Source organism: Oncorhynchus mykiss, chromosome 7 (assembly GCF_013265735.2).
Source record: "Oncorhynchus mykiss isolate Arlee chromosome 7, USDA_OmykA_1.1, whole genome shotgun sequence".
NCBI lineage: Eukaryota > Metazoa > Chordata > Actinopteri > Salmoniformes > Salmonidae > Oncorhynchus > Oncorhynchus mykiss.
Genome location: NC_048571.1, coordinates 79,824,795 through 79,843,224, shown reverse-complemented (window position 1 = coordinate 79,843,224; position 18,430 = coordinate 79,824,795). Strand labels below are relative to the sequence as shown.

General features: G+C 40.6%; 1 protein-coding gene across 4 annotated transcripts in view; it reads right to left on the bottom strand.

The window, feature by feature from the left end:
- LOC110529042 (proto-oncogene tyrosine-protein kinase Src) overlaps positions 1-2,815 on the bottom strand; it is a 33,083-nt gene extending 30,268 nt beyond the window's left edge. For all 4 annotated transcript variants that reach the window (XM_036984170.1, XM_036984172.1, XM_036984171.1 and 1 more), the window contains exon 1: positions 2,352-2,815. The gene's annotated coding sequence lies outside the window, so the exon portion shown is untranslated. The remainder of the gene's footprint in view (positions 1-2,351) is intronic.
- Between the last annotated feature and the right edge of the window lie 15,615 nt (positions 2,816-18,430).

Here is an 18,430-nt window from a genome sequence, read left to right as displayed (position 1 = left end):
GAGTCTCAACATTTTTTACCGTGGAATTGCCCTCAAGCTCAGTAAATTTGGTTGGGAATCATTGCTAGACAGCAATATTCACACCTTGTCTCTGGTGTCTTTTGCATTCAAAATGTATAACTGTCCCACTGTAGAATATCCCAGGATTTTCAGACGCCTCCACCAAGTATTCACTTTTAATCATTTAGAAATGTTTCAAATTATTTTCTTTCACTTTTAAAATGTGTAGATCTGTAGGGAAAAAATATCTAAGTGAATCCCTTTTTAGATTGAATGGAAGGCAGGGAAATCTGACAGTGTAAAGGGGTGTGTAGACTTTCACTAGGCATTGTAAGGTGCTGCACACGCCCAGGCACATTCTGTAAAAAAAAAAAAAAAAAAAAAAAAAAAAAAAAAGCCCCATGTACAATGGTTATGTGGAATTATGGTTACTTTGGTTGCAACATGTCCTGCTGCTCCATTGAGGAAATCAGTTGGGACTTTCACTTGAGACTGATGGTAAAATCAAAAGAGACTAATCTGAAACAAAGAAAGGTGTGTGCACCTCATTCTGACATAGGTCTACCCGGTTCCTTGGAGCGAAAACAAACACTAAATGGGGATATATTTAGACCCCCTACCCAACTACTCTACGGCGAATAGACCCACAATCCTCAGAACAATCCACAATTCTGCTAAATATAGCCTGGCCAACCAAATTAAGGCTTAGTTCATAGAAAATTGCAGTAATATGGCAGTGATAAACAATTGCAATAATGCTTGCATGTGCCAGGGTTTATCTCAAATGGTACCCTATTCCGTATAGGCTAAGGCACAGGGCTCTGGTCAAAATTAGCGCACTACATAGGGAATAGAATGCCATTTAAGATGCAGGCTAAGAATGGACCAAGAATCACCTTAATGTCGTCTCGTGGTCCCCGTTAAAGGAAGAATAAAAAAAAGCTCCACAGGAGATGGTAGTGTCTGTCTCCGCAGTCCCAGAGTCCTCAGCTCTCCAGAAAACAAGGTTTTATCGGCCTGTCCCATCTAATCTTCTCTCCTCCATTGCTGTGCAAAGACAATGGAGGAGAGGGGGAGCGGGGTGGGGTACAGGAGGAGTGCGGCCAGGGGAAAACCCAGGTGATAAACTCAGCGCTGGATCCACTTCCTTCTCTGTCCGTCACTTAGTACGGTACTGTCCCTAAACCAACAAGCCATGTTCTGCACAGTAAGAACAGGAAGTAGATACACAGTATCAACCATTGACAGACAATGAGCCATAAAAACTGACTGAAATAGGAACTGGGCTTCTGTTCCCTTTTAATAGACACATTATATAGGTTATATTGAAACCATCTCAGTCCTTGGATAAATCCTTAGGGAACGCACATCAACAAGAGCCGAACAACAAAGAAAGACTCAACAGCACATTAATAGATTGCCATGCAGTACAGGCTGCACCTCTGACATTAGAAATATGCCAACTTGCAAATGTTATTCTTATGTTGGGAGCATATCAATACGGCTGTGTTATTCTATTATAATGTAATGGTGTGGTTCAGCCAGGCTGGAACAATAGGCTCCATTCAGATACGCTGACACTTGGGAACAGTCCACGCCAAAATTCCCAGGGATGCACACCTGTTTCATTCAAACCAGTAAATATAGGCTGTAGCTAAAATAAGAGGTTGGGGGGGGGGGGGGGGGGGGGTGATACATTGTATGGGTTGTCTCTGTCCAAATCATAATAATAATAATAAGTGTATAACCAAAAATCCCGAAAGAAATTATGTTCCTCACAGCCGGTCACTATTTACGCACGTTGTCCTATGCAGTATTGTAACACCATTGGTGAAAGATGGGTCACGCCTTTGATAGGAAAACCCAACATAATTTCGAGACTGTAAATGGATATTGGCTAGGGTGTATTTTAGTGCAGGTCATTCTTATGCATACTACTATTAATACGTGCTTTGTAGGCTATAATAGGACTGTATGAATCAAATCAGGTGCTGTTACAACTCCATTTTGAATTTCAATGGCCTGTGTGTGTTTATTGATTATTGTTATACCTTCATTTCAATCGAGGTGTCGGACATACATGATACTATAGTAGCCCATGTAGGCTGTGCGGGAAATTAAATCTGTCAACGACAGTCACTATAAATGGAAGCGTACACATTTTATGAAATAGACTAACATTCTACTGTCAACATAAAACATTGTGGGGTGGGAACAATGTGAAACCAGCAATAGAAACGCTGTCGAATTAAGAATCCTTTGTGTAACGTCAAGAAAATGTATTCTACTAAAATGTGTTGACATTCCTTCACCCGGTGAAAGCTAAATATTTTAGGCTAATCAACACTTACCTTTGAAGCAAGCGTCTTGAGGTTTACGCAAGGCACAGAAGAGTGCGTGAAGAACCTAATCAAATCCCCACAGTAGTCTTCATTTGATGAAAAGGATTCGAAAACGAATTATGTCCAACTTCTTTGAGAACACTAGTACCGAAGGAAAATGCCATTTAGCGAATTTGAAAGAATAGACAGGTCATGACGGGAATTGCCTTGAGCAGAGGGCACAACTCAGATTGCGGTGGCGATCCCAATTCGCTAAAATAAACGCAAGTAGGCGGTGGGAATGGACATCCATCCGTTTAGGATATCAGTAAAATTAAGTAGGCTTAATGAAATGCGAAGTGATAAATTAGGGCTATGAAATTAATCCCGGAGCCATATACGAGGGATATAGTGAAAACATGCCTTGTAGGGAAAAAAAGCAAGATCACTATGCATCACTGACGAAACAGGACAGCACACTATGTATGATAGGGGAGAATGAATTACGTTTTTTGCGCAATTGGATGGAGTCAGGAATACAGCGTAGCTCCGTTGAATAATTTAGTTCACGTAGACAATTCCAATATCAACATATTTTTTAAACACAACCATTTAGGGACAGTTTCCCGGACACAGGTTTAGCCTAGTCGTGGACTAAATACAAATGTTATGCTCATTGATCATGCTTTTAGTATAGGACGTTTAATCTGTGTCTGGGAAACCTGTCCTTATATCTTGGAATAGATACTGTATTAGGTTAGGGCTCGTTTGTGAAAGACAAGGGAACACGTTCTGCCATCCATTTCCCATTTGATATTACTGTACTATCTGTATCTAATTTTACGTTTGATTACTTTTAGTTGGATTAAAAACTGAAAAGTGAGTCTCTAACCAGGTTTCCATTAAAACTTTTATGCAAGTAAAGTACATGTTGGATAAAACATGTCATGACAGGCCTGATGGAAACAGCACATTTTCTCGGTAAACGTTGCAAATGTCGACAAAACAAAATACACTAGACAACGTTGCATCTTGTTGTGTCGGTAAAAAATAATTAGGCGAAAAATACCGGTGGAAACGCTTTAATTCCTAATAATACATGAATGGTAAAGGCCCTGTGCACTACTTTTCTGAAAAAAATGTATATAAATGTATTTGAGTGTTTACCTGTATTTGTAACTTGAGTTTGATAATTATCTGTACAAAACAGTTAATCTGATAATACTTGTGGAAAATAAAAATACTTGCTTGATATATGTTTTACGCTTTCTTGAAATACTTGGCAAATGCTATTTATTTCTATTTGAAAACTTAAATGGTCTATTCATTCCTTTTCCATTTTAGTTGAGTTTTTATCCAGAGCAAATCATACTGGTCCCCTGTGGGAATCAAACCCACAACCCTATCATTGCAAACACCATGATCTACCAACTGAGCCACATCATCACAAACCACTTGATGTGTCAATGCACTCAAATACTGTATTGTGCATTGTTTATCGTCATGGTGATAGAAGGTCTACAGGTACGAACCTAGATGACCAGCCTATGTACAATATAGTAATGTACATTTACATTAAGTGGTTTTTAAGGATGTTAAATTAATACTGCACAAAAGTTGTTTTTTTTCTGCCATGTTATTTGATCAAGAAAAATATTTAATTTGATGTGGATGTTTTGTGTCTTTGCCCATAACTTTGCACCTTTTGATGTAAATGTTTGAGGACACCGTTTTGTTCTTTCTGGATTCCGTTAGAATGACATCACAGAGAAGGGGACAGGGCAACAACTCTTACATTTCCAACTATTGAATCCTGCAAGATACTGTTCTTCATTTTACAACTACCTTTTTTTTTTTTTGCCAAAGTAGAGATGCTGAAAATATGTTTTGGACTGAGCTATATCAGTACGCTAATACTAGTAAAGGCCCAGTTCACGACTTCTGTAGTGATACGCCATTCCATCTGGTTTGCGCTTAGTGGGACTATCATTTGTTTATCAACAGGACAATGACCCAAAACACACCTCCAGGCTGTGTAAGGGCTATTTGACCAAGAAGGAGAGTGATGGAGTGCTGCATCAGATGACCTGGTCTCCACAATAACAAAACCTCAACCCAATTGAGATGGTTTGGGATGAGTTGGTCCGCAGAGTGAAGGAAAAGCAGCCAACAAGTGCTCAGCATATGTGGGAACTCCTTCATGTATTCCAGGTGACTACCTCATGAAGCCGGTTGAGAGAATGCCAAGAGTGTGCAAAGCTGTCATCAAGGCAAAGGGTGGCTACTTTGAAGAATCTCAAATATAAAATATATTTAAAAAAAATTAAACACCTGTTCGGTTACTACTTGATTCGATAAGTGTTATTTCAGAGTTTTGATGTCTTCACTATTATTATACAATGTAGAAAATAGTAAAAATAAAGAAAAACCCTGGAATGAGTAGGTGTGTCCAAACTTTTGACTAGTGCTGTATGTATATTGTATAGTTATAATCATTAACTAATACTGTTTACATGTGTGCATATCTTTGTCTTATAGAACCACAACAATAACATTCCAAGTCATTCGGATTACCAAAATCATACTAACATCTTCAAATGGAAACAGCTGTGTCTGTGTGTGTGTGGTGGTGACTATCAAGACTACAGTGATGGGCCTGAACATCATGTTCTAACAGGACAGCACTATAGAGGACAGAACCAAACCAATCAGCTATATCAGCTAGTATATAGCAGGTGAGGGCATTCACAGCCGGCAGCTCAGATGGGTGAGGGCATACCAGTCAACTGTTTTTACATGGTCCTTATAGCCGGATTTAGTGACCAACAGTTTTTTTACATACACTTAGATAAGTATTCACACCCCTGTGTCAATAATTTGTAGAAGCACCTTTGGCAGTGATTAAAGCTGTGAGTATTTCTGGGTAAGCCTCTAAGAACTTTGAACACCGGGATTGTGCAACATTTGCCCAAAATTCTTCAAGCTAGACAACGATTTTCAGATCTTGCCATAGATTTTCAAGTAGATTTAAGTCAAAACTCTAACTCAGCCACTCAGGAACATTCACTGTCTTCTTTGTAAGCAACTCCAGTGTAGCTTTGGCCTTGTGTTTTAGGTTATTGTCCTGCTGAAAGGTGAATTAATCTCCCAGTGTCTAGTGGAAAGCAAACAAAACCAGATTTTCCTCTAGGATTTTGCCTGTGCTTAGCTCCATTCCATTTCTTTTTTTATCCTCAAAAACTCTCCAGTCCTTAATGATGATAAGCATACCCATAACATATAGACACTATGCTTGAAAATAATGGAGTGATACTCATTGTGTTGTATTGGATTTTTTTAACATAATGCTTTGTATTTAGGACAAAAAGTGAATTGCTTTGCCAATATTTTTTTGCAGTATAACTTAAATCACCTTGTTGCAAACAGGATGTATGTTTGGGAATACTTTTTATTCTGTACAGGCTTCCTTCTTTTCAGGTTAGTATTGTGGAGTAACTATGATGTTGTTGATCCATCCTCAGTTTTCTCCTGTCATGTAACTGTTTAAAGTCCCCATGGTAACGCCTGTATGTTTGTAGTGACTGGGTGTATTGATACACCCTCCAAAGTGTAATTAATAACTTCACCATGCTGAAAGGGATATTCAACATCTGCTTTTCTCTTTTCTCTTCTTCTTCTACCCATCTACCAATAGGTGACCTTCTTTGTGAGGCATTTGAAAACCTCCCTGGTCTTTGTGGTTGTATGAATCTGTGTGTGAAATTCACTGCTTGACTGAGAGACCTTACAGATAATTGTATGTGTGGGGTACAGAGATGAGGTAGTCGTTCAAAAATCATGTTAAACACTATTGCACACAGTCCATGCAACTTATGTAACTTGTTAAGCGAATGTTTAATCCTGAACTTATTTAGGCTTGCCATAACAAAGGGGTTGAATATTTACTGACTCAAGACATTTCAGCATTTCATTTTTTATTAATTAGTAACAATAAATAAAAAAATGTAATCCATTTTGACATTAGTGCCTATGTTGTTTAAGTCAGTGACAAAATAAAATCTCCATTTAATCAATGTTTAATTTAGGCTGCAACACAACAAAATGTGGGAAAAGTCAAGGGGTGTGAATACTTTCTGAAGGCACTGTATAAGGCAGAATGAGAAATTGAAAGATGAAAAAAGTACAGCTGTATTTATTTTTTGAAACTTCATATTGATATAACAGAGCACTATTTGAGAGCGACACCTATCGCTTCTTCTTGGTCTTTTTCTTTTGTTTCTGACGAATCTCAGGCAGGGTTCCTTTGGACTTCTTATTCAGGTCAGCAGGCTTCAATTGTAATTAATTTGGTTGTGTCTCCTCCTGAAGATAAAACAGACTGAGTCTCACTGTCCCACTGACACTCAAGAGACACATTAGCTTTCAAAAACCCAAAACTGCATTCTCCCTGGGGAGGCAGGTAGCCTAGTGGTTAGAGCATTGGGCCAGAAACCGAAAGGTTGCTAGATTGACTTCCCGACCTGACAAGGTAAAAGGTTGTTCTACCCACTGTTCCTAGGCTGTCGTTGCAAATAGGAATTTGTTCTTAACTGACTTGTCTAGTTAAACAAAGGTTAAATAAATACAAAATCATAAGGTTCTTATTTGTTTTTTTTTACAGAAATGTTGGTTATAAAATGCACACAAAATGAAATAATAAAAAAAATGATTACATAGGTCCCCAAATGTTTATTGTTGTGTTTAGGCCTTGGAAAATTACAATTGATAGCTGAGTAGTTGAATAAACAGTGTGCTTCTCTTCTTTCATAAATCAAGGTAGAGACACCCATTGATTGCATTTGATGAAACAAAAATGATTCTGTCTACATCATTTGAAATGTTACAATAATCTTGGATGAACTGCACGCACAGCACCCAATCCTACACAAACACACCACACCTATCTCTTCTTCTTGCTCTCATTCTTTAGTTTCTGACAAATCTCAGGCACAGGTCCTTTGGACTTCTTATTCAGGTCAGCAGGCTTCAATTGAAAGTCATTTGGCTCCGTCTCCTCCTGAAGATAAAACAGACTGAGTCTCACTGTCCCAGTGACACTCAAGAGACACATTAGCTCTCAGAAACTCAAAGCAGCATTCTGCCTTCTCCCCAGGGTTTTCAGCGGTTCGCATCGCTCATGGCTGGCTCCATGTGAACTACAATCCCGACACTGTGTTTTAACATTTAGAAATGTCAATAATCATCGCTTGCGTTACGGTTTTTGAAATCTTTCATATCAGTGAGAAAGACCCTTTCAAATAAAAAAATATACACTTACTGTAGCAGATTTGCACAGATCGATACGCTGCGTGTCTCCAGTTGACAAACTACACTTCCGCTACCTACACTTCCTCCCCAGTTAGCTTACACACAGGTGTTCAGAGCACGCTAGATAGCTAATTAGCTAATTAGTCTTCGGTAAACAAGCGCTCTAACATCGAGATATGGCCACGTGGGAACCCTAACTCTATAAAAAGGTGTGTAGTAATTTGACTTTTTGCTTTTGGGAAAATGATTCCTCGCTGATATGAAAGTTACTTTCTTATGTTTCCAAAACCGTACCGCAAGCGATGCGTGTTAACGTTCACACCGAACGTTGGGTCTCTTAACAGAAGTCCCCTGGCAAGAGACAGATGTCAATCACCTAGATCGTCATTTCCAGGCACAACTTGCAGACTTGTTTACGTGCTGCTGTGCGTTTTGTTGCTAACCTTACTTTGCTACCTGACAACTTTACGGTTTTTACTGTTACTGTTTATATTTTTACTAGTTCCCTCGCTCAACATTTTTTCATTCAACTTTTTCACTTCAGACGCTTTATCTGGACGTGGTTCGTCAGGACCTCTACCAGCCGAAGCTAAGTAGTAACATTAACATTATGCCTTCTAATTTCAGTCAATCCCCTCGCACAGTCCCCGCAGCCAGACAACTTTCTCATGGCTACTGGAGGGAAATGCTGTAGGAATGCTTAGGAAGGGCTTTCTCCTACAGTGCTCCATTTTTATGGAATGGTCTGCCTACCCATGTGAGAGACGCAGACTCGGTCTCCACCTTTAAGTCGTTATTGAAGACTCATCTCTTCAATAGGTCCAATGATTGAGAGTAGTCTGGCCCATGAGTGTGAAGATGAACGGAAAGGCTCTGGAGCAATGAACCGCCCTTGCTGTCTCTGCCTGGCCGGTTCCCCTCTCTCCACTGGGATTCTCTGCCTCTAATCCTATTACAGGGGCTGAGTGACTGGCTTACTGGTGCTCTTCCATGCCGTCCCTAGGAGGGGTGCGTCACTTGAGTGGGTTGAGTCACTGACGTGATCTTTCTGTCTGGGTTGGTGCCCCCCTTGGGTTGTGCCGTGGCGGAGATCTTTGTGGGCTATACTCGGCTTTGTCTCAGGATGGTCTCAGGATGTTGTCTCAGGAAGTTGTCTCAGGAAGTTGGTGGTTGAAGATATCCCTCTAGTGGTGTGGGGGCTGTGCTTTGGCAAAGTGGGTGGGGTTATATCCTGCCTGTTTGGCCCTGTCCGGGGGTGTCGTCGGGTGGGGCCACAATGTCTCCTAACCCCTCCTGTCTCAGCCTCCAGTATTTATGCTGCAGTAGTTTATGTGTCGGGGGACTAGGGTCAGCCTGTTATATCTGGAGTATTTCTCCTGTCTTATCCGGTGTCTTGTGTGAATTTAAGTATGCTCTCTCTATATCTCTCTGTTTCTTTCTCTCTCTCTCCGAGAAGGACCTGGGCCCTACGACCATGCCTCGGGACTACCTGGCCTGATGACTCCTTGCTGTCCCCAGTCCACCTGGCCGTGCTGCTGCTCCAGTTTCAACTGTTCTGCCTGCGGCTATGGAACCCTGACCTGTTCACCGGACGTGCTACCTGTCCCAGACTTGCTGTTTTCAACTCTCTAGAGGCAGCAGGAACAGTAGAGATACTCTGATTGATCGGCTATGAAAAGCCAACTGACATTTACTCCTGAGGTGCTGCCCTGTTGCACCCTCGACAACCACTGTGATTATTATTATTTGACCCTGCTGGTCATCTATGAACATTTGAACATCTTGGCCATGTTCTGTTATAATCTCCACCAGGCACAGCCAGAAGAGGACTGGCCACCCCTCATAGCCTGGTTCCTCTCTAGGTTTCTTCCTAGGTTCTGGCCTTTCTAGTGAGTTTTTCCTAGCCACCGTGCTTCTATACCTGCATTGCTGGCTGTTTGGGGTTCTAGGCTGGGTTTCTGTACAGCACTTTGAGATATCAGCTGATGTAAGAAGGGCTTTATAAATAAATTTGATTTGATATCTTCATCAATAGGCACTAAAGGTAGTTAGCATCTATGGATGGTTTAGAAACATGTGAAACAGTAACAGTAGCAAAAGTTCAATAAGCAGACTACAATCGGACTATTCTCACCCACCAGCCGTCTTGGACGTCTGGATTCACAGCGACTCAGAATGGAATTTGACTGGGAGTTTACAGGCGGATTAAATGAATCTGGCCTGGGGTACATCGGGCGAAAGCGGGGAGGGAGGAGCGCCCTTCTCAAATGGTACAGTAATCTGACCCGCTCGATCATGTTGTCAACAAGGCAACATGGAGCATTTTCCAGAAAATTAATGTTTGAAATTTCAAACTAGTTTTCATTGGGATGAAAAGCAATCACCTTTGCATATGAAAACACAGAATCCTACTCATTACTCCACTTACTTTAATATGTCACTTTTGTTTAGAGCTGACTTCGCTGTGGGCATTGAAAGGGGCACTTGGCTTACCCCTAAAGGCAGCCAGGCTCCAAATCGAATGCAATCAACTTTCAGAGATTCATCGAATCCTCTATATGACAGGAGCGGCTAAAACAGCCATCGGTTTTAATTGGATGATCTCTCTGTCCATCACCATCTAGGATAACCCTTAGAACCTCCCCACTACAACACATGTGGACTTCCAAGGAAGTGAGCTCATATATAAACGTTATATGACCGAACTCAATTGGGCACCCCAAAAACAATGTGGTATTTTGTTGTATTTTTTATTGTAGATTTTTACCATTTGTCCCATCAAATAGTAGGGTTTGTTCCCTCTCCCGCATGAATTTTAACCACACCCCTATCTAGCCACTTTCAGAAACAGAGAATTAAAGACTTACACTTGTCTCTAACATGTAGGCTCAGCATTCCCAAACAGTCCCATTACAAGTCCGAATGTTGAAGAATCTTAATTTCAACGTACTATACCTGTCGGATGTAATCTGATACAAAATATCCACAGGGAAGGGTTATGATCTTCAGTCAGGGATGCAAACTGTTGAGGGCCCAAAAAGGTGACACTGAAACTTGCAACAACAAAAAAATCTGCCAGGGGGAAACGCAAGTTTACATTTTTTTAATTAACCAGATAGGTCCGTTAAGAACAAATGCTTATTTACAATAACAACCTTCTCCAGCCAAACCCAGACGACACTGGGCCAATTGTGCACTGCTCTATGGGACCCAATCACATGCAGCCTGGATTTGAACCAGGGACTATAGTGACAGCTCTTACATTGAAATGCAGTGTCTGCAGTGACTGCACCACTTGGGAGCCCAGTGTTTTTAACTAATTAAACAACAAAGAATATGATCTACATGATCAGTCTCTGTGTGTAAAAAGTGGTTCATGTAAACCTAACTCACAGATAAAACATGTAGAGAAAACAATCCAATGTTATTTGTTGCCTAGACTTTACTGCAAATGACACTCAAGTCTTGAGGAAAAACAATACACTAATATTGCAGTTAGCCATGACAGTCTTTATAATAGAACGCTTGATCTAAATATTGCACTTGGGAAAAAACTTCTTAAAGTAGAAATAGAATGAAACAAACAGGCATTCTATTTTCGCTCTATTATAGTGGCTACAATATTAGACATCGATCAAGTGCACAAGGCTACATGTGTGCAAAAATAACGTTCACTGAGTAAAAATTGAATAATCCCCCCTCACTCACCCAAAAGTGTTACTGTCAAGTTCAACACAACAAAAGCAATATCTTTGGGCTACACTGCACGTTATTACATTGTACACTTTCTGCCTGTGGGCATCTGTTCTACAATGTGCCAGCAGAGCATGATACCCTTTGTTGGCATAATTGATTTATTTCAGGCAGAGAGTACACCCGGTATACCCCTTTTAAACACTGTATTGAAAGAGGGAAAGTGTGTGGCATTTCTTTCACCTCTGTTAGCATCCAGCATAAGCTAGGCCCAGCCAGTGTTGCCAACTTAGCGACTTTGTCGCTATATTTAGCGAGTATTCAGACCACTCTAGCGAAACATTTTCAAAAAAGAGACTAGCGACAAATCTAGTGACTTTTTCTGGGTTTTTTTGGAGACTCTGACTTGAAAGCACATAGCCCCACCCCAGTCTCAAAGCACTCACAGGCAGCCCAGTCCTCGCGCAGCAGTCCCTCCCAGCTGCAGTCAGTGCAGGAGATGTTCACCCCTCCGCATCCAGACTGCAAATGAATCACGCATGGTTGGCTGATCCCACCCTGGCTTACATTCAAAAAAATCAATTAACCTGAATTAGGGCCAGACTAGTTACCATAATTTTCTCACATTGACAGTTTTTTCTATTGTCTCTTTTTGGTCCATTTAGATTGTTAATGTAGATTGTATACAAAATGTTATGTTTAAAAATGTTCGTGTTTTACTGTGATTTGTTGTAGGCTCCTAATAGGACCATAAGGTTAAAACCAAACCAAATTAAGAAAAATAAAATATATATATATTTTTTTAAACGAAGTAACTCCGCCAGAGTGTCTCTTTTTGGGTCACTTTTGCCGGTCCCAAGCCCGGATAAAGGAGGGTTGGAATTGTGACATAAAAAAAAACAAGAATCGACAGAAAAAAAATCATTTGTAGTTCTAAACATATTTTGAGTGTTTTTTACTCACTTTTTATCTCTCCCACAACGTTATTCCTCTCTCCTACAGCTTCCATCACAATTACATGCACATGGCCAATTATGCAAATTAGGTGATGGTGTCATTTAGCGACTTCTAGCGACTTTTAGGATAGCCAATAGCTGCTTTCCTTACTGAGGAGTTGGCAACACTGGGCCCAGCTCCAGCTACACTTGATCCCTGAATCCACTTGTATTTCCGGTTTTCTATTTTCAATACTGACACAATTCGCACCAGACAAACACTTTCACAATATGGCCTAACCGAACCACAGATTGAATATTCTCCCATCATCAGCTGGCAAATTTCACAAACACTTCCAGCTGATTGCTAGGAAAAGTGTTTTGGTCGACTACATTCGGTCACATTCGGCTATTGTTTACATATTGTCCATCACATGCAATGCTTCAAGAGATTGAAATCACAAGCGACAGAACCTCCCGGCGCCTCAAAAAGTAGGGTAAACAACACTTTCCCGTGGATCTTCACCTCCTACCATCAAAAGGACAGACAGCCGGTAAAGTGTGAATATCATTTTATTCAACATTCTGGCTTGTAGAGACTCTTGTCTTTTTTAGTCTGACTTCTTTCAGACTGAATAGCCATGGGGTAACCATGGTAGCAGTCTGCTGTTTAGGCAAACCTCTTTCAAGTCCCACTTTGTGACACAGTGTTACCAGGCTCTATGTGCCAGCAATTCGAGCCTGGGAACGAGGTTACAATAAGACAAAAGGGAAAAATACAAACGATCAGCCCTATAGGTCTACGGCTTTCATACATAATGCCATAAGTAAACCTACATTAAACAATTACAATATTATTATTATTATCGCTATTATTATTATTGTTATTATTACAAAATGTTAACTGCCAACAGAAGAACCGTCTACTGTACCTGTTCATACCAGTTGGGGGTGGGTATTATGACAGCCAAGATGCAGAGGAGTTGGACAGTAGCTCCCAGAAAGAGTCCATTGTCCAGGAGGCTCTGGAGCAAGGTGGGGTCAGGTACCTCTGGAGGTGAAAGGTCTAGTTCTGTGGACATAGTAGCCTACGTTCTGTGAATTTACCTTCTGTACATTTGTGAAAACAAGGATTAGCCTGCAATGCTTTCGTGATTTTACATTGTTTGGCTACAAAACTCAAAACTATATTTGCAAAATCATCAAAGACCATACTGTAATACACGCAGTACTTTTGCCCACGTTGCTGTTTACAACAGCTGCAATGTAACAGTGGCTACAACCATGTTGACACGCATCTCTCAGTCTCGGTACAACACCAAGAACAATTTGCTGTTCGGCTTAGTGATTGATGGGTCGTTCGCGAACGAGTCGGCTCTAAGTGCGAGCTCTTGTAGGTGAACGTTGGGAGCTGGCTCGCATATCAGAAGAGCCTTATCTATTTATAAAAATACTTTTAAAATTAAGATATGAATAATCAAAATATTTAAATGAATAGAATTAACTAATTCAAAGAATGAAAAAATAAATATAATAATATATGCCTAAATGCTCAAGCGCCCACATTCGTTCTAACTGTCTGCTCAGACTAACAGCCTCACCTGTTGTTCCTGTCAATCAGACACGCAGTGCCAACCAATGAACCTAAGATGCGTGAGGGAGGGCCGAGCAAACTCATTCACAGTCACACACTTAGCAGCCGAGGAGAGAGAGGAAGGACAGCTGTGAAAACAAAAGCTGGAAAATGAATCTGAAGCATAGTAGCATTTGGATGCATTTTAATAATGTAGACAATGTTAGAGCACAGTGTAGAATTTGCCAAAACAAAATCTCATATAAAGCTGGTTCTACGCACAACCTACACCGGCATATGCAAACTGTGCACCCAACTGTGAAGCTAGCTGTAGCGGAGCTTCGAGAAGCTAGCGGGCCTGCTATTGATAGTGGTGGAGCCAGCACCTCCACACGTGGAGATGTATCCACTCAGTCAAGTAGGCCTACTCCGCGACCCACAGCAACGCAGTCTTCTATGGACCAGTTTATGCCAATGTCTATGTCTGTAGCAAAACAAGGCCAAATTGATATTGCATTGGCTAAAATGATTGCCACTGATTTCCAGCCATTTTAGATGGAGGGCAGAGGCAGGAAAAGCCTTTCAAAATCACTTATTCCACAACTGTACGAGAGCACACAAGCTTCAGTGCGGGAAAGAGTCCAAAAAGCTACTGCAGTTTGCCTTACCACTGACTGCTGGACATCAGGGATAACCACTTCTTACATGTCGGTTACATGTCACTTCATTGAAGATTTAAGATGTCTAGCTGTCTTCTGGACTGCTTTGAGTTCAGTGACAGACACACCGCAGAGAACTTGGCAGAGGAACTGTTGAGAGTGGCCTTCTCTGGCAAGTAGATGGAAAAGTGTTATGTTGTGTTAGCGACAATGCCGCTCACATAACCAAAGCCATGAACATTTTAAAATGGACCCATCATCAATGTCTTTCCTACACAATCAACCTGATTGTAAGAGATGAAGGTGATGAAGCCCACTGTGGACAAAGTGAAAGCAGCTGTGGAATACTTCCACATAAGCAAATTAAAGTCCACACAACACCAGATGGGGATGCCTGAGCTGAGGCCTAAACAAGACTGCACTACAAGGTGGAATTCAAAATGTTATATGTTGAAGGGGTTTCTTGAGTCAAAGGATGCCATCATCTCTACCCTGGCCATTGTCAATGCACCTGTTGATGCTCTGACTCAAGAGGAATGGGAGGTGGTGGAGGAGGGGTCACTGTGGAGATCAGTGGAAAGAGGTACAGTAAGCAGTTATTACTACATATTATTTAATCCAGTATTATATATGTATATGAGCAGTAGATGAGAATGTAGTATCAGTTGAAAAAACATGAACCTGAACTAATAAGTAACTGTTCTCTCTTTCCAGCTATGTGACAGCGTCAAAAATGATACTCCTGTGTAAGGGTCTGCAGCGAATCAAAGCCAGCCGCCAGAGAGAAGCAAATGTAACCACAGGACATGTGACAGAGTTGATGGACACCCAATGTTCATCAATGGACAGAAAGTTCCACAGAATGGAATATAATCACGTGCTATCAGAAACTGCTGCACTTGCCCCCAGGTTTAAGAAGTTAGCCTTCAGTGATGCCAGAGCGATTGATGAGGCTCTTCAAAGAATAACCTCAGCAGCAGGGAGGGACAGCCCCAGCAATCAGCTGGCTCAGGCACCAGGGCATCAGGAAGAAGAGGGATAAGATGGAGCAGAAGCACCAGCAGTAGTGCCACAAACATCTGCTGTTTGGATGCTGTTTGACGAGAGAGCAACTGGGGATGCAGCACGAGGGTATCCCTCAGCAGATGCCATAATGGAGGTCCGATCCTATTTGGAGGAGCCCCTCCCCCAAAGATCTGAAGATCCTCTGAGCTGGTGGAAGAACAAGGCCTCTGTCTACCCATGGCTTACTAAAGTCAAGACAGGGAGACTGCATAGTGGTCACATCCGTTCCCTCTGAGAGGGTCTTCTCGAAAACGGGACAAATAATTACTGAGAGAAGAAACTGCATCAGCCCCTCAAGTGAGGCAGCTTGTATTTCTGAATGCAAATCTCTCATAAAAATAAAAGATGGTCAGCATTGCTGTGTGCTGCTGGTTATAACATGGCAATAAAGAAGAGAGAGAAAAGAGGGACCAGTTTAATTTTTTAACTGGGATGCTGCAGTTTGCACATTGTTATTTCTTTTTCTTTGATATGGTGCAATATTATATTATTATGTTGTTCAGATTGTATTAGTTTTGAATTTTTACATTTATATGTACGTTTATATACATTAAAAAAGTTATACTTTAATTGCACATGTGTAATAGCATCCTTCTTTTTGACATTTATTTCAATTTGTTGGATGCTGCAGTTTTGCAAAATGTTATTTATTTTTCTTTGATATGGTGCAATATTCTATTATGCTGTTCAGACAGATTGTATTCGTTTTGAATGGTTAGATTTATATGCACTATATAAATATGCACTATATATATAAAGTTATACTTTAAATGCAAATGTTTAATAGCATTCTTTTTTCATAACAAACCAATGCATTTTTAAATACATTGTGATTAAGGTAGAGTATGATTTCATTTAATAATTTAATTAGAATTGTTTTAACACCAATCATTGTCAAACTATCGCAAACTGTTTGACTTGAAAAAATTACAAATCTTTTTTTTTTAAAGAGCCGTTTGGGAGCCAAAAGAGCCGACTCTTTTTTTGTGAGCTGAGCCGAACGAGCAGGCTTAATGAAAGGAGCCGGAATGCCCATCACTAATTCGGCGAATCAAACCATACAATTTCAAAGAAAAGCTTACTAGGGCATTGCACTTTACAATTCGTCATTCGTTCTTTTTACAGAACCAAAAACAACATTGAGTATTCGTGAGTTCAATGTAATTTGTATCAGGGCAAAAATTATGATACAGCGCTAACATTTGCAATCGGAAGTCAAGTCATTGTGGGTCGAATCCGCTTCCTTTCTTAATTTAATGTGAATTCCCGATAAAGGGTTTCCACTAGTAACCATAACTACAGAGTCAAAATTGGCTGTTGAAACAAAAAGGTTATTTTTTGTCTTGATTTAAGGTTGGTGTTATGCATATGGTTAGCAGCATGGTTACGATTAGGGATAGGTTTGAAATAAGATTTTAGGAAGAGAAATTGTAGAAATAGGCGGGGTTTATGACTGTGTGGCTCTACTAACTACAGTAGGGCCAACCCTGGGAAACGTCGCCCTCTACTGTAATTTATATTTTACAATTTACATTTGAGTAATTTAATTAACAGACGCTCTTATCCAGAGGTAGACACTTAGTGCATTCATTTTAACATAACTAGGTGAGACAACAAAGTATTTATCAACAAAGTCAGTGTTAGTGGAAAAGGGACAAGTACTTTGTTTGTATTCTTTAAAATAAATACATACATTGGGGGGTTGTCAGGGCGCTGAAGATAGGAGAAAGCTTGTTCCACAATTGGGGTCCCAGGAAAGAGAAGAGCTTTGACTCGACTGGGCAGGAGCTGCCCTCCCGCAGGGATGGGTGGGCCAAGAAACCAGAGGAGGCGAAACGGAGTGCTCGAGTTGGGATGTAGGGTTTGAGCATGGTCTGACGGTAAAGAGGGGCAGTTTCCCGTTCTGCACCGCAGGCAAGCACCTGAAGATGATGCAAGCTTTGACGGGGTAACATGGGGGGGGGGGGGGGGGTTAGGAAGGTTGAACATGATGGCTGCGCCATTCTGGATACATTGCAGGGGTTTGATGGCACATGCGGGGAGCCCAGCCAACAGAGATTTGCAGTAGTATATACGGGAGATTACAAATGCCTGGATTAGGACCTGCACCGCTTCCTGTGTGAGGAAAGGTTGTGCTCTAAGGATGTTGTAGAGCATGAAAATGTTTTTACCAAGAGATAATCTAACCAAAATGAGATGAGAGATTACAAAAAATGAGACAATGGAATGAAGTTGGAAATGATATTAAGGCATATAACATGCAAAAATGAGATAAGAGAAGAAGAAAAATTAGAGAGTGGAAAGATTCTGACAAATGAGATAACAGATGAAACAATTGAGACAGTGGAAAGATTCTGCCAAATGAGTTGACAGATGAAAAAATTGAGACAGTGGAAAGAAGTTGTAAATTATATTTATATTTATAACATGCAAAAAATCACAATATTAGAAACGAAAGTCACATGAAGACATGTGGTTAAATGAAGGATTAGATAAACAGTTACACTGTATAAAACATGGTCGATTATATGTGATACAAAAATATAACGAATAGCCCAGTAAATTCAAATGATCAAATGATCCTACAAGAGACATCATTATATTTTTCTTCAACAAACAGAACTTTACAGATCTCCAACACTTGATTGTAATTAGAATTCCATGCCGATTAAACAATACAGGGTCACAATACAAAACAAAGATATTTATAACTACCTCAAGATAGTTCATCTGTGTCGTTTACAGTGGGAACAAATTAAGCATAGTGGGCAGAACAAGCAAGGAGGTGGGCAAAGCCAAGCACGAGCTAGCAAGATCCTATTGGCGCGTTGTAGCGTGTATTTGCAAGTTTCTGTCAGGGGACCTCTCATCTGTAGA